Here is a 23,766-nt window from a genome sequence, read left to right on the forward strand (position 1 = left end):
GCTTTACTAACAAAACTACACAAAGTCAAATAGCATAAAGGGAGGAAACTCCTTGATTGTAAACATTTTTCAAAATTAATGATGATAGTTAGAGTCCTCTGGGTGGCTCAGTCAGTCAGTGCATCCAATTCAGCTCAGGTCATGATCTCACGGTTCGTGAGTTTGAGTTCTGCATCAGGCTTTGTGCTGACAGCTTGGAACCTGGAGCCTGCTTTAGAGTCTGTGTCTTCCTTTCTCTCTGCCCTTTACCTGCTCACACGGTCTCTCTCTCTCTCTCTCTCTCTCTCTCTCTCTCTCCCTCTCTTTCTAAAAGATGAATAAACATCTAAAAAATATTAAAAAATAACTAATGATGATAGTTAACATTTATTTCCTGTTCTCTGCCAGGCACTAGGCTAAAATGTTTATTATACATTATTGCTCATTTGATTCTCATAGTGTATGAGCTGGACACTTGTTATTGTACCCATTTTACAGATGAAGAAACTGGGATATAAAGAGGTAATAGAGTCTGCTCAGGGTTACAGCTATCAAATGGCAAAGGCAGGATATTAATACAAGGAGTTTAACCCTAGAACTCACACTCTCTGTTTCCTGTTCAGTCACTATATAGAGTGAGAAGTTGTAATGTAGCACAGATATATAAGAAATGCCAGTAGCCATTAGTTCAGGAGTTAAGAACCTGGGTTTGGGTCCCTGTGCTTCTGGGGCACTTGAAACCTCTGTGATTATTACATGGTATTGTTTGTATGTGTATTTGCTTTTATCAGATTCCTAAAAAGGTATGCTTTGTAAATTCTTGAATGTAAATAAATAAATGAATAAATAAATGCAATGTAATTATTCCCCTTTTTCCTAAAAAGGGCTTACTTTCCAATTTCTTACAGGATCGGTTAACTTCCTCCTTTCCTTTTTTCAATTTTATTTATTTATTTTGAGAGAGAGAGAGAGAGAGGGAGAGCAGGTGAGCACGAGTGGGGTAGGGACAGAGAGAGGGAGAGAGAATCCCAAGCAGGCCCCGTACTGTCAACGCAAAGCCTGTCGCAGGGCTTGAACCCACGAGCCGTGAGATCATGACCTGAGCCCAAGATTGAGTCGGATGCTTAACCGACTAAGCCACCCAGGTGCCCCATCTCCTTTAAAACCTTCAGAAAAAGGCAGCCACGCGACACCGAGGGCACACCAGCTTTGTGGCCTGTGACAGACTTTGTCAGGATCCCAGCGACTCCTTTGCAATCCTTGTAATCTTAGGTGAATTACTGACCCCTCCCCTCAGGGCCTGGTTGCCTGGGTTGCAAAATGGGGCTAATGACCTTTAAGAGTTAGGAGGACAAAATAATATGCATTGTGTAACATACCTGGCAGTAATAGATTTTCATCTGGTGTTATTTCCTTTAAAGGTATTTTGAGTGTTGCACAGAATTGGTGTGGTGAAAACATTTTCTTCTCAAGTAGCTGCTAACCTCTAAAGGCAGGACAAATCCCCAAAGGCATCCTTATACCACAGCGCTTACATGTGGCTACATAAACGGCTCAGCTCATGTTTCGGTATTCAGTAGCATGCAGGCTCCATATTTTCCTCCTTGTGCAGAAGCATCCTGCAGCGTTAGGACCAAGTGAAGGGGATACAGAAAATCAATCCAGGCAATTGCTTCTTCACTTTCTGATCAGTGCTTCCCAGGTTACCCCCAGCTTTGAATGCATTTAATCTCTTCTGTGTAGACCAGTACCCTGCAAGTGTTGCCATTAAAAGAAAGGTACAGAGACCTGTTATTTAAAGGTACAGAGACCTGTTTAATAACAGAGACCTGTTATGAAAATTTCTCTCTGGTCTTCCCTAATTTGCTGTTTTGTTAATAAAATCTGGGAGAGATTTTCATCTGTAATTTATATTTGAGCAATACTTTGATTTTAAACTTTTATAATTACTATGGTTTTGGGTTTGTTTTTTTTTTTTTAAATTATCAGCTTTCACAGGCAGAATTTTATCTGTTTTTTAAGAACAAATATGAACATGTCTCTGTGGGAGCTCTTGCTTGTAATGGAAGTATAATAGGTAATTCTTCCAGAGTGCTTTTCTCAAATAACTACCTGGACATCCTCCCAGACTTCAATAGTTAGAGCAGCTGAGGTGTGAGAGAGTAGGTTAACAAAGGGTTAAGGGTGAAATAGGCTTTTGATGTTATCTCTTTATCTTTTTAGTGTCTGGCAGGCAGGGGAACCAATAAAACTTGGTAATTATTCAGAATATTTACTGAAGGTGCTTCCAGTTTGGTCTCTTTCTTTATTCTTGAGGCCCTTTTTTTTTACAGGTAGGTTCACTTCTTCAAAGCTTTGAAGATGGCTCCAAACTTGTCCTGGGCCCAAATCACCAAGGAACACAACCCTTCCCTTTTATGTAACTATTACTGATACTTAATAACTTTTTCATTTCTCTTTGTTACTTTTGTATTAAGTTTCATCAGCCTATAGAAGAACTCAAATCATTTTATCGTTAAAATTGATGGTCCGAACTGCCTAGTTTTCTTGCAGTTTCTAGCTTTCCTTTTAATTGTTTCAGCTCTGCCTGCTATCCTTTTTGTTGCTTCTCTGTTTTGCTATAGTTTTTTTTTTTTTTTTTTTTTTTTTTTTTTTTTTTGCTGTTTGTTTTGTATTGGAGGCATAATGAACCACAAGAAAAAAAACCCCATGGAATATTGATCACATCCTTAGTTTTAGAACATCAATACATACATTAAAAAAAAAAAAACTTCATTTGATTAAAAAACATGCCTTTTCTTTCTTCTGTCAGTTCCTTAGTGGCTTAAGAGATCTGTATTCAGTTTCCTTTAGGTTAGCAAGCCATGCTTTTGTCTTAGGTGTTTTTATTAAAATTCACAACCAGACAAACTTATCATTTGGATCCTAAAATTTAATAAAAATATAAATGCTTTTGGTTCCCATTTTCTTCCTAATTTCATAAGACATTATAATTGTTTTATTATGCTGAGAATATTCATGTCTGCCTCTTATCTGAGTTCCCTAAACCTTTCAGCAGTTAAGTTCACAGTGCATGAGTTTTACAATGTAGCTAGAGAGCTTGGGCTGGGTCTGGTGACCAAGCAGAGCTAAGTGGAGCCCCTATCACCTTAGGTCTGTTAATTATATTCTTCCTTCAATATAGCTCTACAGAGATATAGACTTCTGCCATAGAAATGCAAATATTTCGATGAATACAGAATACATGATGTCACCAATGTGAAGTGGTCATGACATACTGGGCCAGTTCTCAACTCACTTGCCCACTCTGATCCATTTGTAGTAGTTGGGGGAAGCACTAGTTTTTCTGAGATCACAACCCGGCTGATGGAAAAAAAAAATTGCCGGAGTGATGATTCCCTCTATGCCTTTTCACAAAGGAAACAATGGCAATGGGAGAGCCGTATATTTGCCATCTTTAATCTAGGCATGCATTATTTATTAAGAAAACAAAGAAGGGCTCCTTTTCATTTCATTTAGATGCCTCAGCTACAAACAGGAATCTGCCTGAAAGGTTCACATAACTCATTTCTGAACAACAACACCTATACAGTAGAGTCAAGTCATAAAAAAAAGCAATGGCACATGTAGAAGTTTATCATTATGAAAAGATTACAAGTTGTGTGGTTTGATTTCTCAGACCCAGCCCTCTCATTTTATGAAACCAAAGATTTGTGACTACAGACCCACTTTCCTCCTTGGCAGCAGATACCTCAAAGACTGTTGACATTTGAAAACCAGAGAAGCTGAACACTGACTCTCTAAAGAACACTCTACTTCTAGAAAAGAGGTGATCTGATCTGTTTGACTGTGTTTGATGTGAAGTACTGCAAGGGAGAGTGCACTGTGTGGTCACAGACGTGCTCTCAGGTTGGAAGCAGCCGCTTATTGGGACCCGTATCATTTCTGTTGCACCCTCCAGTGGTAGGTTGTCGGCAAGTATTTATTACCCTTTCCGCACCATGTAAGTTAAATTCCTTTTCTAAGGCAATGGGGCCCTGAGGGAATGTCAAGGAAAGGGGGAGAGGGAGAGGAGTCTGGGATGAGATGTCTGGTTCTATAACCTCCTTCCAGGCCATTAGTTGATCTATTAGATCAGCTCCTCTCAACCTTTTGTGTGTAACTTTCCTGGCGGAGTTGTTGAATTATGTACAGCCACTCTCAGCAAGCTGTTTAGGTCAGGGGGCTTTTCTTTGGCATTTAGTTCCCACGTACTTAAACAAAACCTCAATTTGCTGAGGTTTTTAACACTAGAAGCTTGTTCTTTTTATCCATTTTTATTATTTCTTCCATGCATTGTTATTCACAACACATCTGTCTGCAGGTTATGGCATTTTGGCTGCGTTTCACCATGCTAACCTCTGTTACCTCTCCTAGGGTTTAGGAAACAGTCCCCTCTGGATTGAAATATTAATGATCATAAGTACAACAGCAACCCCTCTGCTTTTCAAGTAATGCAATTCTAAGCCGAAGGGCAGCAGCACCAATTATAACTACAGGAATCCTATATACTCTCCCAGTAGGATACACAGATGCACACACAGGGACTCAGCTGGGCTCTGATACTTGTAACTCGATGCTTCCTTGTGCTTTGGTGTTTTGAGGCTCTAAAAGAGAAAAATGATTCTAGCAAGGAGATTTGGTTGGTGAGGATGAACCACTCACAACTGCTGAGCTAGCTGTGTGGGAAATTGCCCTTAGGTGCATGGTGGGGCCTCCTCACCTCTGCTTATAACACTCAGTTGCGGAGATGAGGGAAGCCTGTGTGATTCTCAATTTCTTCTCCCTCCTCTGGCTGTTTTCAGTAATTAGAATAGCGTACCAGGGAATGTAGTAGTATATTTTATTTTTGGCTCAACTGCTACCTGAGAGACAGGCTCTTTGAGCCCCAGGACATTCAGCCCAAGGGTGAAAACAAATGAGCAAAGATTATAAAATGGGTCGAGTCACATGGGGTAGAGAGCCTGTTAGCAGAAACGGATGCACAGACCAAGTCTTTTGAGGCTGACTTTTCTGCTAGACTACTCTCTAACTTCAGGCTGACAGTCCAAAGCCTTAGACTATTAGAGGGCATAATCAGGTTTTGTAAAGGTCCATGGGTTCCCACCAGGAAGAAAGGAGAAAGAAAATGTAGAGCAGAGGACAGGCAAGGAAAAATGGAAGTATTTACATTAAAAGAGAGTTGAGCCCGAACAGTAATACTACAGAAAAGGAGAAAATGAAAATAGTCGCCAAGAAACAAAAAGGCAAAACAATAGGTGATTAATGACCAAATGAGAGTTATAGCATTTATTGAATACCAGTAGTGTTCCAGGCACCATTCTAAGTGCTAGATATATATTGACCGCTAATTCTTGTAACCATCTTTTGAGGAAGAGAATATTTTTATCCCCATTTTACAGATGAGGAACTGGAAGCGCACAAAGTTTAAATAACTTGCTCAAGGTCAACATTATACTCTTAACCATTATTCTTCAGCTTCCTCCTAAGAGCTGAAAGAGCCTTTCTAAGAAAAGATTGGAGCAGTTGCCCCGATAAAGACTGGCCCTCAAAAATCAGTAGAATTGAGCTATGCAGATGAATAGTATTAATAAAAGCATTTTAGTAACAGGATGTCTCCACAAAAGGGGATCTCTAAAAATTCATGGTTTTAAAAGATTGGTTAATTTCCTTACAGGAATTAATGAAGTCACTTTCCTTTGCCTCCGTAGCTTTGGATTCAGCTCTGGGTACAGTGAAATGATGAGTTTTTCTTTTCCTTAAGCCATCAGTTGCTTGAATGTGATTTTTTTTTTTTTTTTTACAGATATTCATCAATGACTAGTATTTTAATTTTTTTTAAACGTGTATTTATTTTTGAGAGAGACAGAGTGTGAGCTGGGGAGGGTCAGAGAGAGAAAGAGAGAGAGAGAGAGACAATCCAAAGTAGGCTCCAGGCTCTGAGCTGTCAGCACAGGGCCTGACCCGGGCTCGAACTCTTGAACTGTGAGATCATGACCTGAACCGAAGTCGGACGCGTAACCGACTGAGCCACCCAGGTACACCTAAAGACTAGTGTTGTAGTCTTCTGAAGAATGTTAACTGGAAACTTTAAAACTAATTTAAAAATAAAGTTGATGGAATAATATTAATATTTCACATAATTGGGAGTGCTCCTGATACACAAACCATATGTCAAGCATAAGCCCAATTTTATTAAAAAAATGTATATATGGGGGCACCTGGGTGGCCCAGTCAGTTAAGCGTCCAGCTCTTGATTTCAGCTCAGGTTATGATCTTACCATTTATGGGTTCGAGCCCTGTGTCCAGTTCTGCACTGGCAGCATGGAGCCTGCCTGGGATTCTCTCTCTCCCTATCTCTCTGCCCCTTTCCTGCTTGCACTCTGTCTCTCTCAAAATAAATAAATAAACATTATAAAAAAATAAAAATGTGTGTATGTATGTATATATGTATGTGCACATATTTTAAAAGACTGGAAATATATACCTCCACTTATCTCTGAGACTATGAAAGCTTTCTATTTTTCTATTTACTTTTCTGAATTTCCTAGTTGTAAAAAATGACATGTATACCTGTATACGCAGAAAGGATGTTATTAAAAGTGAAAATAAACACAGTTCCAGCATCATGTTTTAGAAATGGTTTTGGTAGATACTTAATCAAGTTATGAATTCTAACCAACCCACATATCCCTATCTCTGATTTTTATTTGAATTAAATCTTCTGACTTTATAAGCAAGATAGAACATTGACTTCCGAATCTAAAACAGGATTAGTCAAGCTTCTGAAGGTCAAAATGGAACCAATTCTCTATCACACATTGCAAAGAAAACTGTCAGCTCCTGGTCTAAACTTTGGGTCCGTGGAATCTTTTGCTGTCGTAGTGAACAGCACTGTTTAGTTGGAAGAAGAAAAGCAACATGTTAAAACTGTAAGAAACTATATCTCAAGGCAAGAATCAGCCCTATTTTATGTGCGTTATATTCAATTATTGCGTCTGAATTCATGGAGCTCTTTGAGAGTGCCCACTCACTAGGAAGTTGGGTATCTATGCACCTAGTTAAGTGCTAGAATGAACAATGGAATGAGTATACAGTAGCTGGAGACCAGAAAACTAAACTTATGAAAGTATTACATTTACATGTCCATGTTGCCATTTTCATTGATGGTGGAAGAAGGAAGCAAAAAGGACTAAGACGAGACTTTAAGAAGCACTCTCTGACTATGACTAATAAGGCATGAAGACCATTAAGATGTAGTATGAGGGCTGGTAAAGGGAAAGAATTTCAGAAGCAGTAAAACTACCTCAGAATGATTCTGATTGGAGAGAGGGGTTGCCCTCTTGGAAATCCATCCTTCTTACAGATTGACACAAACTTCACCAGCAAATGCTTTATCTGCTTACCTGGAGGTAATTCCTTAGGAACGCTACTTACCCTGCTTTAACTCGCCTGCCCAAATTCTAAACCCCTTAGAGAACTCGGTTAAAAACTGACGGCCCATTGAAATTAAAAGAGCAAAACAAATGGCCACAAAACAAATGAGTAAGTTATGCTTCTTCAGTTTTTTAATGGTAGAACTGCTCACTGCCAGTTAGAAGTTGTGCAAGGGACAAGGGAAATGTCTATCTGAGTTTCATTGCATGGAGCTAAGAGTCTCCCTAGTCTTCCTATTGCATCCAGAGCACAGAAATTATGGATTTAGCACATGCTTTGTGCCTAACTGCTCGCTTCTTGGGCAGGAGTACCAATAACCTTGCCAAACACTTGCTCTGATGGGGCTATGTAGTCTTTCCTTGTTCATTGCCTGCTCGCCATCCTGATTTCTTACAGCAAAACGGATTTATGCCAACTGCAAAACTAATAAAAAAGTAAATATTTTTAACCAGTGTAGCAATAAATTAATTTCATGCCTATTTTAAATGGCCCTGTTAATAAAAATAGAACTCTTCTTGTGCTTGAGAATAACTGTATTGAAAATGTGATTTTGCTGGCTTTCTCCTCGGGACGACATCGCTCACAGCTCTTCCCAACTGCTGCCAGAAGCTGTGTCAGTCGTTGGTTGTGGGTGCTTAACAGCCATCTGGAAGGAAAGTTGGCATCACCTAGTTGAAGGCATATCTCAAATCGAGGGATTGTAGCTGCCATTGCAGTTAGTAAACACTGTAGCTTCCCTGCTGGATTGAATGTCTACTCCAAATTCCTGACGGGAAGAGAAAATCAAGAAAATCAAAGCATCACCTGAATGCTTTGCTGACTGGCAATTCATGAAGGCAGGAGTTTCTCTTTTAGCCCAGAACTCAAAGCAGATGACGTGTGGTCCATTTTCATTCGTAATCTTATTAATAGAGCCAGTCAACTGCTGCCCACGCTTAGAAAAAACATACAGGCCATGCTCCTTAGAAAGCAGAATTTGAAAGTTTTTGCTGGAAATAAATGAAGGAGCAGGAGGCATAGGATTATTTTGTTTTTTATTTACCTGACACTCCTGTCACCTGTTCTGGGAGGCTTGGGCAGTCATTTTATTGAATCCTCTTCTGCTATTTGCTGGACAGGATCCACTTTGCAAGTGTACTTCAAGAGTCCCCTTAAACTTTGGACTACAGGTAGCAAGCAGTAGAGATAAAACAGGAAACTTTTGTTGAGAACTCTTTATAATCTGATTACCTCTGGTTTATAAAACTGTACCTCAAAGCAGATGCGACCTGGCGTATTTTTTTCTAATGATTATTCTGAGAGACCTGGAGAGTGAGGATGGATAAATTCCAACCCACTGTTGTCCCTTCAAAATAAGCAAAATGTGCTTTTGTTGTCATTATGCTGTTCATTTCTTCACTCTCGGAAGTATTTCCCAGGAAAGTTTGTCTTTTTTTTTTTAATTGAAGAATAATTGACATGTAATATTGCATTAGTTTCAGGTGTACAACATAGTGATTTGATAACTATATACACTATGAAATGGCCACCACAATGTCTAGTTACCACCTGTTGAAAGAGTTTGTCTTACATCCATCTTTTAAGCATGCATGCAATATGGGATCTTGGCATTTTTAAAGCCAGAAACACCAAGGAGAGTATGAGACAACAGAAAAATTTAAATGTAGAATCCAGATTGTCTGCTCGAATCTAATTAAAGAGCCCTGGGTTTACTGGTATGCTTAGGTGTTTCCATCACATACTTTAAGGAATAACCTGATACCATCTCTTGGTCCACTGTTGCTTTTACCAGAGTTTTAGGAGAAATACCTTTACAGTGGATTTCCATTTCTATGGCCATAGCTGGTGGATTATAGGGTCATAAATAAATAAAAAAAAAAACCCTATTCTTTTGGTTCAGTCTTCTCCCTCTGATCTCACTGTAGCCTAACTCCTCTCTTTGGATTAGGTATAGAGGATTCCTTGTGTGCCTTAAATTTTGACATTTCCCTTGAAATTTCTATTGTTTTTGACCACTCCTAACCAGGTGCCAGATAAGGCCTCTCTACTGTCAAGAGAATCCAGTTGTTATTACTTCCTTCTTATCTGCTTTGGTTTTCAAGGAAGTACAACATAGTGTTTTCAGAGTCTCCCATAGACACCAGCAGAAAAGCTTTAATCTCTTTAGTTTTGGTGCACATTCTCTTCTCCTAATATGTCAGGTACTTGTCCATATGGAATCACTGGAAGTTTCTCATGTGACTGCGCTGTGAGAAAAGTCATAGCCTCTTTTGTATGGCTGTGAAATTGTTCCTAAACTAAACCTGTTGCTTAACTTTAGTTGAATGGATAGAGACCCATCACTTACTCAGATTATTTCAAGCAAAAGAGTATCTAGAGCAAAGATCCATGTGGCCCTGAATTTCAGTGGGAGCATTGTGAGAAATCTGGCTTCTCTGTTGACTACTTGGTGACTTCTTCTCTCCCACATCAACATTTCTGATGGAAGCTTTGCCTTTTTCTTACCTCCATTACACCTTCTCTACCAACTGTTTTTCTCAACTGATGGTCTCTGGTCCCTCATATTTCAAGCTTATGACAAGTCTTACAGTTCCACCTCTGATATTTTTTCAGTTCCCCCAAATAACTGTTAAAACTATTTGGGGGAGGGGCTCTTGGGTGGCTCATCCATTATGTGTCAGTTAAGCTGAGATTCCGGCTCAGGTCATGATCTCACAGTTTGTGAGTTTAAGGCCCTCACTGAAGTCCTCACTGACAGTCTAGAACCTGCTTGGGATTCTCTCTCTCTCTCCTTCTCTGCCCCTCCTTCACTCTCTCTCAAAATAAATGGGTAAACTTAAAACAAAGTGTTTAAAAAAAAGTCTTTTGGGTTTTCCAGAAACTATTTCTTGAGAAGCCCTCTTCCATTTTTATTTTAAATAACAGGTTCCTTCAGAAGTTGATTTTTAAGCTTAAATTACTTGCCTTTGGTTTTTGTTCCACCTCTGGTCAGATCATCTCTAGCAAGGGTCTTAGAGTAAATACTGGGCCTAGGGATTGTGAAAGGAAATTACCTCATGGAAGAGGCTGTGTGCAGATTCTGCAAAGACTGACACCTGAGAAGCCAATTTTGGATTGAAAGTATTTCTACAGAACTACTGTGAATCAAACATACATTGAAAGATAAAGGAGGGACCAACTTTATTGTATTCTGAACTTGAACATTTTAATTTGTTATGTTTTGAATGACTCTTAAAGGAAAAATGTGAAATTATGAAACAATATTGCAATATTATGACCTATACCAGATCTTTTCAAACTCTGTTGTTCTCTTTGTCTCGGGTATTCAATGCCAGTAGGTTGAAGGGTGTACATTTCTCTGAGATGGACCATACGTGCTGCTGTCTGAGGTTACTTTTCTGTTAGTAAGGCTGTGTGGAATATGGTGTTCATCATAATAGATCTAAATATAGTTTAGTTCAAGGAGAACATATGGTCTTTTGGTGTTGCTTAGGGCATGGTTTCACTGGACTGATTTCAATCGTGTACTTTTCTGTGTATGGCACTTAACAAAGTTATAGACAGTTTGAGCTGGGAGTGACCTAACATCATCTAATCCATTCTTTTCATGTTTACAGGAAAAGATTTGTCCAAAAACAGGTAATTAGTGTGGGTGTGGAAATTAGGAGCTATGTCTGCTGGATTTTAGGGTAAGGCTTTTTCTAATGAACCATGCTACTGGCAAGGATGGATAAATCATATGGCTTTAAAATTATACTCATCAAGAGGCTTTTAAATACAGGTGAATAGAACAGAGCAAGTTATATAGATACTAACTAGAAATATCCGGAGGATGTAGAGACCTCTAACATGTATATCTGGTTCTGAGCCAAGATGCTGGGCTTTAATTTCCTCAAATGCTGTCAACATTTAAAATTTCCCTTGTATGTTTCTTTTGGGGACCCAATTTCTTTTGCCAATGAATAGGCAAACAGGAACTAATAATGTACTTTCATTAGCTACATTCTTCTCCCTGATGTTATGAATTTCTTTATCTGATACTCTGTGCAAATGTTTTAGATGATAAGTTTTTACACAATGCCCAGCATAGCAGCTTATTATGTAGATCCATAAAGAAAAAGGCTATATTTTGTACAGTAGGCTATGTTAATGTAATGGGGAAAATATTTAAGTTACTCTCCAAGGTAATATAACCGCTTAACTATGATTCTATTTTTTTGATAGATCTCCAAACTTGGTGTTTTGGTCAAACAGCAGGTCATCAAATACCTCATCCATGATGCCTAAAAGAAAGTTCACTTCCTTAGCAAACACCTAGTTTTAACAAGATAAATGTTCATTGGATCAGTGAAAAAATGTTCTGTGAAGAACCAGGTACCTTGCTGGTACTTGACGTCTATGTCAATTATAGTTTAATGGAGGGCTTTTTTGTTTGTCTCGATATGGATAATAATTTCTAAGAATAGAGAACTTTACCTTGAAGCCAGTGCTGAATGAGATGTTTACTATCTTTGTGTTTATACCCTCACCCATTCACTGAGCAACCCAACAGGGGGTTGATAAGCAATAAGAATTCCAACTTACAAATGCAAAAGAAATTATAGAATTAGAAAAAAATCATTTAAAAAACTCTTAAAATATTGGTTCTTAAAAATGGAAGCCAATGGCTTCTAAAACTATTTTAATAAAATTTTTAGGAACATAGAATAATTAATGGATTAGGTTGACAATTCTTAAACCCACTGATGAATCTTAATCTGACAAAATTTGGGACCACCAGACATTATGTGCATCCTATCGGTGCCATAGAACATACATAGCACCCCCTATGAGGATTTTTGCCAAAAATAGTTCAACCTGAATTTAATTAAGCCCCTAGTCATAGCATCCAGTTCTTCAACAAATAAACAGCATAAGAAAAAAAAAGTGAGGGGGAACCAAGTGTAAGGAGTAGACATTGCTAGGATCCTAATTCAAATACATCACTGTAAGAAGACTTTTTTTTGAGATCAAAGAAAATTGAGTATAGACTGGGTATTAGATTATACTAAAGGATATTAATTTTGTTGTGTGTGATAATTTTCTTGTGGCTATATTAAGATAATCTGTTAGAGATACATACTGATGTATTTACATGTGAAATGATATGATATTTGGAACTTATTTTAAAACAGTGATAAACAGAGGATGAGAGGGTAGATGAAATGAAGAATGGCATACTACTGATAATTTTTGAAGCTGGCTGATGGATCCATGGAAGATTATTATGCTCTTATCTCTGTTTTCATGTATGTTTCAAGATTTTAAAAATAAAAAGAATTACAGAAGAGCCAACAAAGGAAACTATGTCTTCATTCCAGAATATGTGAGATTTTTAAAACCAGAACTCAGGTTTGACTTGGTAGAAAAGTAGATATTCTGGGGCACTGGGTGGCTCAGTCCGGTGGCTGACTCTTGATTTCGGCTCAGGTCATGATCTCATGTTTTGTGGGATCAAGCCACGCATAGAGCTTTGTGCTCTCAGTGTGGAGGCTTCTTGGGATTCTCTCCCTGCCTCTCTGCCCCTTCCATGCTTGTGCTCTCTCTCTTTCTCTCAAAATAAATAAAAAACTTAAAGAAAAGAAAAGAAAAACATATTCTTCAAGTTCTCAACACTGAAGGCTGAAAACTTGTGTCTTAGGATAGGCTTGCTTTAGCTACTAGTTTGCTGTATTACTGCTTGTGTGTCCATAGGCATAGAGGTAGCATCTGTATTACAAAAATAGTAGTATCCACAATAACTGGTTGTAACGAGGTTTAAACATGAAAATGTATGTGAAACACCTGGTATGGTGCCCAGCATGCATTCATTCCTCAATAAATAAGGCTGTTGCTATCTTTGCTTCATTTAACAAAGACAAAGTAAGTGTCAGGTATATGCCAGACTTGTGCTAAATCTAGGGAGTTTTTATGAAGGAAAAAAAAAAGATGTGGCATCTGCCTATGAACGATTCTTAATTTATGGGAAAAGTTGAATCTGAGGAGACTGGTGTTCTGTAGGTGTAAAAGAGGGTAAAATACCAGCAGCTTCCTATGGTTCAACCTGGTAACTGAAGTGAGATATAATCACAGAGGTAGTGAGATGAAGTGTTTAAGATGACAGACTCTTGTATCAGGTCGTCTGGGCTTGGAACTTGGCTCTGCATGAATTGGGTGATCCTGAATAAAGTAAGGATCTTTACTGTCTTCCTTCATGGTGCCTTCGTTCATGGTCTGTAAAATGGGGACATAAGAGTACTTACCTTATAGGATTGTTTTGAGGATCACACATAAAATTCAGACAATAGTACTTAGTACACAAAAAACCCTGTATATTATTGTACTTAATGCATGTCCAAAGTTATGGGAGGTGCATGTAATTATATATAATTTTTTAATGTTTATGTATTTTTGAGAAAGAGAAAGAGTGAGAGAGGGGGAGGGGAAGAGAGAGAGGAGGACACAGAATTCAAAGCAGGTTCCAGGCTCTGAGCTTTCAGCACAGACCCTGACATGGAGCTCAAACTCATGAACTGGGAGACCGTGACCTGAGCAGAAGGTTAACTGAGCCACCAGGCGCCCCTTCGTGCATGTAATTATATCAGGTGCGAGGGGTTGGTGCTGAGGGGATGATAGTTTCACAGGGAAAGTGTGACATTTGAACTTCACCAGGAAGAAGGAGCCACTCAGGCAAAGAAGATTACTCTAAGGACATTTTAGGCAAAGGGCCTGGAAATAGGAAAGAAGAGTTTCAGCAGCAGAAAGGAGTGGTGTGGGGAATGGAGTTTAGAACATGAGTCTGCAGGATGGAGAGGGGCTGCATGTGAAGTTATGATTGGTAGCCTGGGTGACCTCTGTCTTGATAATTCAGTAGCAGAAGGAGTCATAGGAAAATTTTACCCAGAATAGTGACAGAAATGTGGTGATTAGTTGGAATGGAAGGAAGACTTGCTGGGAGTCTATAAAAATAACCTAGAGCCTTGCTGTTCAAAGTGCGCATCCTGGACTAGCAGGAAATGGGAATTCATGGGCGCCATCCTTAGAACCTGAATTTTAACAAAATGTGTAGGTGATTCATGAGCACACTGAAATTTGGGAAACACTGGTCTGGAGACAGCCCAGGAGTGCCTGGGCTAAGGCAGGGGCACTGGGGATGTCAAACAGAGAATAAGGATCCACTAACGCATGTATTTAAGAGGTGAAACTGAAAAGATTTGACTGATAAGTTACGGGGGTCGAAGAGGGGGTGGTTGAGGAGGGTGCCCTGAGAATAAATCTGTGTTTCCATATTAAGATTTCTGGATGGATGACTGGTAATGCAGGAAAAGGGGAAGTGTTGGGGAACAAAGGTGAGAAAAAGAATTCATTTTATGGCATGTTGATTTTAAGCAGCCTATGGGACATAGAAGATCCATAAAAAATGGACTGAGGAAAATGAAAGTACGTTATTAAGAAGAAAATCTGAAGAAAGTAGTTATCTTAACGTCAAGTAAGAAACCAATGATGACAAATGCTAGACATATCCTCTCTACTGTTCTTCTATAATAGAACAAGGGCACATTAGAATAGGTTCTCTAGTGTGCATTAAGTACTCTGAAAAATTTTTGAGCTTGTAAAATCAAACATTCCTGGCTCCTCTGTTAAGTATAAATGCATAAAAAACTGTAAGACACAACAGAGCTTGATAATTTGTACATAATTCTACCATACAGACTTGGCAAGAATTCAGGCTCTGGAATTTGGAGAGGTTAGGGACTCCTGGTGATTTCTTGGCATCAATGTTAGTGGACTTTCTTTTTTAAACTTGGTTTAGAAGGATGTGGAGAATTCAGATATCTCAGTTCGCTATCTGCTGAGTTTAAATGAAATGCTACCCGGGGTAGGTTTGAGAGGTTATTTAGCCAGATTGTAGAATCTCTAAATATGCAATCACTCTCCCACCCAGAGTTCCCAGATTTAGCAAATAAAAATACAGGATTCCTAGTTAGATTTGAATCTCATATAAACACAAACAGTTTTTTAGTATAAAAATATTAGACCAAATATTGCATGGGATATACATATACATGTACTTAAAAAAAGAATCACTGTTTATTTGAAATTAAAATATACATAAGTATTATGTATTTTACCTGGCAATTCCTTCCAATGTCCTAGTTATGACAAAGAATGTATACACACACACACACACACACACACACACACACACACACAGTAAATTTTAGCAAATATTAATGTCCAAAGACTAAGCTGAGAAATTTTCAAGATTTTATGTAGAAATTTATAACATTAATTCATACAAACATCCAGTTTGGAGGAAAAAAACAGAATAGGCTTGTTAGGAACATTATGCCATGATTTTTCTTCCTGTGCTTATGATAAAATTACTAGTTTATTTTTTTAACCCCTACATACATTTTAGTACCTTGTTCCATAATGTTAATACAGCATTTAGTGGGAAGACAGTCTATAATTAAGGCATAAGTTTTCAAACAAACTGCAGATGTACAGCTGTGAGGGTAGGCTTGATGCTTGATTTGTAGGGGAGACTCTGATGTTAATCAGATGTGCTTCTACTTACCGAGATGATGTTGAAAATAAAGCTGTATTACAGGTAGTATCTAATACATATATATACACATCTAATACATATATATGTATGTATTATATATGTATATACATGTATATATGTATATACATCTAATATATATGTATTATATATGTATATACATGTATATATATATGTATATACATCTAATACATATATATATCTAATACATATATATTAGATAATACATACATAGTATATATATATATATATGCATATACCTCTTAAGTTGTGTCTGTTTTTACAAATTTTAAGACATGGATCTATATTAGGTCTTTTTTCTCAATTAAAAATTCAACAAATATGCCAGAAAGAAAATGTGATTAAAAAGTAGTTGGCAGTACAATATATTATGGAACAACAGGGAAATAAGGAATTACTTCCATCAAGGATCATTTGAGAAGGTTTCACAGAGGGAGTGGCATATGAGCATCTTGAAATATAGGATTAAAAAAAATCTTTCTAGTATGTTCTTTTTTTCTAAATATAAAGGAATATATGCATAAGTTTTACAAAGCCTATAATAGCAGCAGAAAACTATCATCCCAAGTCTCAAGAGCTAGAAATACCAATATTATTTTTATATATTTTCTTTTAGCCTTTTTTCTGATATTTTTTGCATAGTTAAGATTGCATATGTACATGCAATTTTCTATCCTGTTAATTCACTTAACGTGTCTTAAATATTTCTTTCTCTCATTATCATTAAAAACTCTCTGTTAACATTGTTTGAACAGCTAACCAATAAGCCATTATATGAATAATATAATATTATTTATTTTATTTATTTTTATCTTTTAAGTGGGGAGGGACAGAGGGAGAGGGAGAGGGAGAATCTTAAGCAGTCTCCATACCCAGTGTAGAGCCCGACACAGGGCTGGATCATACAACCATGAGATGGTGACCTGAGCCAAAATCAACAGTAGGAATCTGAACTGACTGAGCTACCCAGGTGCTCTGAAAACTGATTTTTAATATAATCCTCTAACTTTGGGTTTTTAGGTACCTTCCAGAGTCTTTTTTTCTTTTGCTTTTATAAAATACGCTGTTGTTCATTTAAAAAAATCTATAGTTCTGGTTATTTCTAAGACTTAAAAGTAGAATTATTGGATTAAGGCCTAAAATAACATTAATGGTCTTGACACACATCCTACCAAACTGCCTTCTGAATAGATTGTCCCAGTTTACACTCAAAGAGTCAACAGAAAGGATAAAAGGGAGCACTGGAAGATAGAGGTAGAAAGTGTAGCATGTAGTCACCAGCAAGGAATAGTCAGGTTTGTTTGGAGCATACGCATGAGTGATGGATGGTAAGTGAAATTAGGCTAAAAATGGCATTTAAAACCAGATTTTGGAAGACCTGAAATGCCCCGTACGGCAGTGAACCTTTCTTCTGCAGGCAGTTGTGAGCCACAGAAGTCTTGTGAGTAGGAGAATGTCCTGACTTTAGAACTTTCTTCCAGTTAATTATAGGTTATTAAATGTCTCTGAACTTTTGGATCATGCCCAAATAATATTTGAGGTCATCAGCTATCAAAATTTGAATGTCTGGAAATAAACTATGCCATTGGCTCATCATGTTTAAAGATACCATTGACATTTACCTTATTGAACATAAATTGATTTTTACACACTTCTGTCAGTGACTGCATAAAGCACCTGGAAGGTAGAAAGTGCTAGGTCAACTCTATGTCATGGAAACCTTTTAATGTATACTCCAGTGGTATATAGAACTGTGAGTGTTATAAAGATTTATTGAGGATTTAAGATGTTTCCAGGACCTTCTTGTTTAATCATGTGCCCTGTAACCATTCCTGGCTCAGAGCAGGACTGGCAGAGAAAAATGCTTTCAAAAAGAGTCGATTCAGGTACATACTGTCTTTTTAAAATCAGGTGCAGTGAACTTTTTTTCCTCTAAGTGCTTCTGTTTCTCTATGGCACTAAATACTTATATGAAATGTTAAAAAATTAAGTTACTCAAATATCCAGATTTATTTTACATTTTTTAGGCAGAACTGGGTGATTTTATTTTCTCCCATCACACAGAAGCTTTCATGGAGCAAGTATGGACTCAGATTAATGTTGCTCAGTCTGGTCAATGGAGATTGTCTCTTTCTGAAGGAAGAATATGAAATCTGTTGACTTCTTTTATATGAGTGCATGACCACAAAAAAGGAAGACGAAACACTGTCTGACTCTGGCAGTCACGTGATTTTCCATGGGTTGTTTTCTTGGTGTCTTGTGTCACATGCACTGGGGCTAGGAAAATGCACGGTTCTAAATTTGGAATCTATTTAAACACTGAGGGTTCTGAGTTTCAAATTCAACTTGATCTTTTCAGCCTTTGGATTCTGTCTCCTGCTGTCATAACATCACTTCTTGATTCAAAGGGGAAGAAAAGAGATTCATAGCACCTCAAATAGAGTTTCTCGGGCATGGCCGTGCGTCAAGTGTAAATGAATCAGAAAACCGAGCATTAACTTTTACTTGAAATAGATAAGACTTTAAAAAATAGGGATAAAATTGCATTGATGGTTTGAAATAGCTATTCAAGTATTTTATGGCACCTACCACCAGATATGCTTGGTTAAGAGCGTGAGGCGCTCCTTCCATGTTACAGCAATCGCTGGAGACATTTTGTTAAATCTAAAATGTAAATAGCCTCTCCCTTTTATTCTATGCTTGACTCTGACATTAATGCTATATCATTTAAGTGACTAAAAGAGTATTTCTGACCAGGCTTTATAATTTTGTCATAAAATTTTGCCCAGAATGAATTTTTGCTTAAAAGGCCAACCATTTAATACGTTTTTCTTTTGGCCAATTTAAAGCAAATACATCAGGTCAGTTCTTTTTATGACACAAAAGGGAAAAATGATAAGTTTTCTTATTTCAGACTTTTTTATTTTTAAATTTCTACAACTGAAATGTCTCTTCTTTCCTTTAAGTACAAACTGACAGGTCATTAATCCTTAATGTGGGTTTAAACCTCTGGGTATTTTGGGGGAAGAAAACTCATTAAAATTCTTTTGTTTTATATGTAACTGTCCTAATAGAAATTTGGAGTTCATGTTTAGAATTTGTTAAAATGGATAGAAAGCATAGAAATCCTTTTAAAAAGAATGGAAGTACAAGAAATTACTTCTACGTATAGTCAATGCTGTCACTCACTATTCCTGAATGTCTGCTGTTAACTTTTTATAGACAGAACGTAAGTTCTGGATGTCCATATTTTCAATATGAATATATTTATTTCATTTTGCATTATCTGGGTTGGTCTTATACATTTAATGGAATTTTCTCTAGTGCTTTCCTATATTTCTGAAAAGTACTGGATATTTTTGTCTTTAATTCTACCCAAAGTTGAGGCATTAGGCAGTCATCCTGCTTTTATTTTTAAGGAAATTGGCTTCACTTGGTGAAGTTTAACTAGCAATGGTCTATATGTAGGTAGTGGAAAATGTTTTATTGATACTAGTGAATTTATTCTGCATTGTGTTGTTGCATTATATTTTCCCCTTCCTCTTAAGTCTCCCCTTCCCTCTTTCCTCTACTGAGTGTTTGAAGGCCTTCTAAATGAAAAAGAGCTACCATCAACAAACTTACATTTCCAGCCTGTCTAGAAAGATTTTAAAATCTGTAAAAACTCGCAACTAAATTGGGGATTGGAATACACGCTTTCCTGATTGTCCAGGATAGCTTCTATCTGTTTTTATCCTTGCCATTGATATTGACAGAGCTCATCAAGAAAGACATTATGTTTCTGCTTTTTACTTTATTTTTCTTAAATAAGGGTACCAAAGTCTTCCATAATGTAAGCTACATTCTTTGTATGCATTTGAAATCTTCATTTCTTCAAGCCATGTGCACAACAGTGTACATCGGCTCTGTGTTGAGCTGGAAGCTTCCAGTACTGGGCACTGGAAACATAAGAGTGAACACAGTATTCACTGTCTAGGCCCATGGGGTGGAGTAGGAAGAATGGGGGGAAAGAGAGATCAACCCTACTCAATTTGTCCCATAAAGAATAAAAGTTATAGTTGTGATAAGAGTTACCAAGAGATACATAGTGCTATAAAATCCATAATAGGAAGAACTAATTTCCACTGAGGTCTTTCCACAGAGGGAAGTCTTCCTTGAAGAAATGACTTATGGAGTGCCTGGGTGGCTCAGTCAGCTAAGCATCTGATTCTTAATTTCAGCTCAAGTCATGATCTCACAGTTCATGAGTTACAGCTCCGCTTTGGGCTCTGCACTGACAGCATGGAGCTTGCTTGGGATTCTCTCTCTCTCTCTCTCTCTCTCTCTCTCTCTCTCTCTCCCAAAGTAAATAAATAAACTTAAAAAAGAAGGGACTTGTAAGACAGGATATGAGGACAGACATTCTAGACAAGGTAGACTACAGAATAAAGTGTTCAGAGTGTATACTTGAGGACTGAAAGAGGCTGGGACACAGAGCATGAAGAGGGAGTATTATCAGGTGAAACAGAGAATTATATCTGGACCATGTCATACATGACTCCACAGGTTATGTTAATGATTTTTATTTACAGTGCATATTCAAGAGTAAAAAGCCACACAAGACTTTTGAGAAGGGGAGAGAAATGGTAGATCCTTGTTTGTTTGTTTGTTTGTTTTAATATGAAATTTATTGTCAAATTGGTTTCTATACAACACCCAGTGCTCCTCCCAACAGGTGCCCTCCTCAATGCCCATCACCCACTTTCCCCTCCCTCCCACCCCACATCAACCCTCAGTTTATTCTCAGTTTTTAAGAGTCTCTTATGGTTTGGCTCCCTCTCTCTCTTTTTTATTTCCCCTTCCCCTCCCCCACGGTCTTCTGTTAAATTTCTCAGGATCCACATAAGAGTGAAAACATATGGTATCTGTCTTTCTCTGTATGACTTATTTCACTTAGGCATAACACTCTCCAGTTCCATCCATGTTGGATGCCATACAAAACGCATGTATGTTTTGCCATACAAAAGGGCATATTTCATTCTTTCTCATTGCCAAGTAGTATTCCATTGTATATATAAGCCACAATTTCTTTATCCATTTGTCAGTTGATGGACATTTAGGCTCTTTCCATAATTTGGCTATTGTTGAAAGTGCTGCTGTAAATATTGGGGTACAAGTGCCCCTATGCATCAGCACTCCTGTATTAAGGTAGATCTTTGTTTTTAAAGAGATCAGTCTGGTTGTCAAGGCGAGTACAGATTAGAGTCATGGTGATATGTGTGTTGAAACTTGTGTGTGTCATTTTGATGACAAAGGGTAGCGGTAATGGAGTTTTGCATGGGTTTAGGAAATATTGATGGATTTGGTAAGGGAGGTGATAGAGAGGGAGGTGTTCAGGATAACTACCAGGTGTCTGATGTGCTGTCTATGTGGAGGAAGGTTGATTTATATTGAAATACTGTCCTACTCTTGGTTCATTAGATCATGAACCCCAATAGGGTCAGAACTGTTTCTAGAGTGAACTAATAAACCTGGATATTAAAGTAATCAATTCTGGTCTGCAATGTTCCCTTCTTACTCTGAATGGCCTTTACTGTTTCATGGTCATAATTTACAAATATTTACTCAACTATTTAAAAATTCTTTCAAAAACAGTGTCAAAGAAAATGCAAATAAGTTATTATTAGAACATTGAAATGATAATTATACTAATGCTTGTATTAGCCAAGAATTCTAAAAGCTCAAATCCCCCCTGTATTGTTTAATGCATTTGCATAACATTCATGAGGGTAGCTGAATTATGTATTTCAATAACAAGAATAATGAAAACAATCGACTTTTGCAGTTTCTAAGCCTCTTATAAAAATTTTTAATGTAAAAGAAAAGTCCACTGTATCTATACATTTTGTTTTCAGCTATGCTAGAGGGCTGAGAAGAAGTAAGACTGGGTTCAGAAGCTTGAGAATTACTCCAGGGGCACATGTCCTCTCCCACTCTCACTAACCCCTCTTTTACATCCCTTCCCCAAACAGTAGTAACAGTCTTTGCTGTGGTGTTTGGGAAGAATCTGTGTGTAGTCTCATTAATTGCTTCAGTTTTCCTTCTGATTTTTCCATTACTAGCATCAGATCCTAAGTAACATCCACTCCTTGGCCTATCCTTTTATCAATTCATCTATGATTCCATCCATAGGTTCCATTAAATATTGATTTTAGAGCACATATTGTGTATGAAGCACTGTGCTGGTGACTTTATACAGACCTGATGGCTCCCAATGTTCCTTGCCTTTTGATATCATGCCCTGTGTAGTGTCATCCCACAAAGAACCAGGGCCTATCTGTTTGTCAGACCAAGTATGACAGAGGTGATGATGTGCAATTTTCAAGTCTTGGTTTTAAAGGGCATTGTATCTTCCATTTCCCGGTCCCCCCTTCCTCCCCCCCCCCCCCGCCCCCGGATCCCTTGCAGTGAGGAGAGATAGTTGCCATGTTGTGGGAACATTAAGCAGTCTTGTGGAGAGGCCCATGTGGGAGGGACTGTGGTATTTGTTCAGTACCAACTTGTCACTCATGTGAGTGAGCCACCTTGACATCTTACAACCTCATGAAAGACCCTGAGCTAGAACACCCAGCCAAGTCACTCCCAAATTCTTTCCCCACAAAAACTGTGACAGATAATAAATGTTTCTTGTCTTAAGCCACTAAATTTTGGGGTAATTCGTTATACTGCAAAATATTCTGATACTGGTCTCCACCATCATATCATACTTCCTTGTCTAGCAGGGGATGGTAGTACTCACTGAGAAGTGTTCACTTCTAAGCCATAATAATAATAAATAAAAGCTCAACCATAGCTTCAGCACATAGAGATTTAGTTACAATTTGAGATTTTTGGAATTCAAAACATAAATGGATAATAGTAGTGACTTGGGTTTTTATAGCAATTTGCAATTTACTTTTGCAGTTTATGAAGTGCTTTCACATAATGTATATAAATAACTGTAGCTCTCTGAAAGTAGTGAGGATTTCAGAAGAGGACTAGTTACTACATCTGTACTGAGCATGTACTATATGCCAGCAAGTGAGCTAGGTATTGGGGTCATACCAGAGCTCAAGGCAGACAAACTTTCTCTGTTTTCACTGAAGAGGGCAGAAACGCTTAAATGATTGTAAGACTTGTGCTTGCTGCCAAGGTTTATATAATACCTTGCATAATTTGCTATGAAAACATTAAAAAAAAGAGGGAAGCCAAAATAATAAGGGTAAGTAAGGGAGAGCTTCTGTGAAAATGCTATCGTTCATTTGAGTATTAGAAGATTAAGGGAGTTATCCAAGGGGAGAAAAAAGTGGTAGATGAGGTGAGGCTAAATATTTTAGGTATATAAAGTCCTGAATCAGAATAGTGTGCTCTGTTGGAACAACTGAAAGTAGTTATGTATGGATGGAGTAGGACAAGGGAAAGGACAGATGGTGCTGGGTGATGCAAAAGGACTAGGCAGCACCAGCTATTCATTACCTTAGACCCTGTAGTACCACGTGCCTATAAGAGTTAAGGGGAGTCACTTAGGGGTGCCTGGGTGGCTCAGTCGGTTGAGTGTCTGACTTTGGCTCAGGTTATGATCTCACGGCTTGTGAGTTAGAACCCGACATGGGGCTCTATGCTGACAGCTCAGAACCTGGAGCCTGCTTCGGAGTCTGTGTCTCCCTCTCTCTCTCTGCCCTTCC

At 37.9% G+C, this 23,766-nt stretch overlaps 1 protein-coding gene and 1 long non-coding RNA gene across 3 annotated transcripts in view; one reads left to right on the forward strand and one right to left on the reverse strand.

The window, feature by feature from the left end:
- The window catches only part of NXPH1 (neurexophilin 1), a 397,537-nt gene that overhangs the window by 228,332 nt on the left and 145,439 nt on the right, over window positions 1–23,766 (forward strand). The gene's annotated exons all lie outside the window — the stretch shown is intronic.
- On the reverse strand, window positions 7,565–10,083 carry LOC123383886. Of its 2 annotated transcripts, XR_006594238.1 has the most exons (3): window positions 9,961–10,083; window positions 8,498–8,618; window positions 7,565–8,221 (listed from the first exon to the last, which is right to left on the reverse strand). It is a non-coding gene; the product is annotated as an uncharacterized LOC123383886 (long non-coding RNA). The 2 variants fall into 2 exon arrangements; XR_006594237.1 differs by having other exon boundaries at window positions 8,498–10,068.

This window comes from Felis catus, chromosome A2, assembly GCF_018350175.1.
Source record: "Felis catus isolate Fca126 chromosome A2, F.catus_Fca126_mat1.0, whole genome shotgun sequence".
Taxonomy (NCBI): domain Eukaryota; kingdom Metazoa; phylum Chordata; class Mammalia; order Carnivora; family Felidae; genus Felis; species Felis catus.